This window comes from Myotis brandtii, unplaced genomic scaffold (genome assembly GCF_000412655.1).
Source record: "Myotis brandtii unplaced genomic scaffold, ASM41265v1 scaffold67, whole genome shotgun sequence".
NCBI classification, from domain to species: Eukaryota; Metazoa; Chordata; class Mammalia; order Chiroptera; family Vespertilionidae; genus Myotis; species Myotis brandtii.
In genome coordinates, this window is record NW_005370610.1 from 2,710,796 (window position 1) to 2,711,011 (window position 216).

Genomic DNA, 216 nt, shown 5'->3' on the forward strand with positions numbered 1-216 from the left:
GAATAGAAAAAAAAAAAGAAAAAAAGGAGCGGTTGGGAGCTGCTTCAGTCAGCCAGCCTGAAAACGGCCCTCAGCCCCTCAGCCCGACTGGCCAGGCACCCCAGTGGGGACCCCCACCCTGATCCAGGACAACACCCAGGGCAAACCAGCCAGCCCCCACCCGTGCACCAGGCCTCTATCCTATATAGTAAAAGGGTAATATGCCTCCCAGCACCG

At 57.4% G+C, this 216-nt stretch overlaps 1 pseudogene; it reads right to left on the reverse strand.

The window, feature by feature from the left end:
* Window positions 1-216, reverse strand: part of LOC102250495 — a 4,645-nt pseudogene that overhangs the window by 3,603 nt on the left and 826 nt on the right.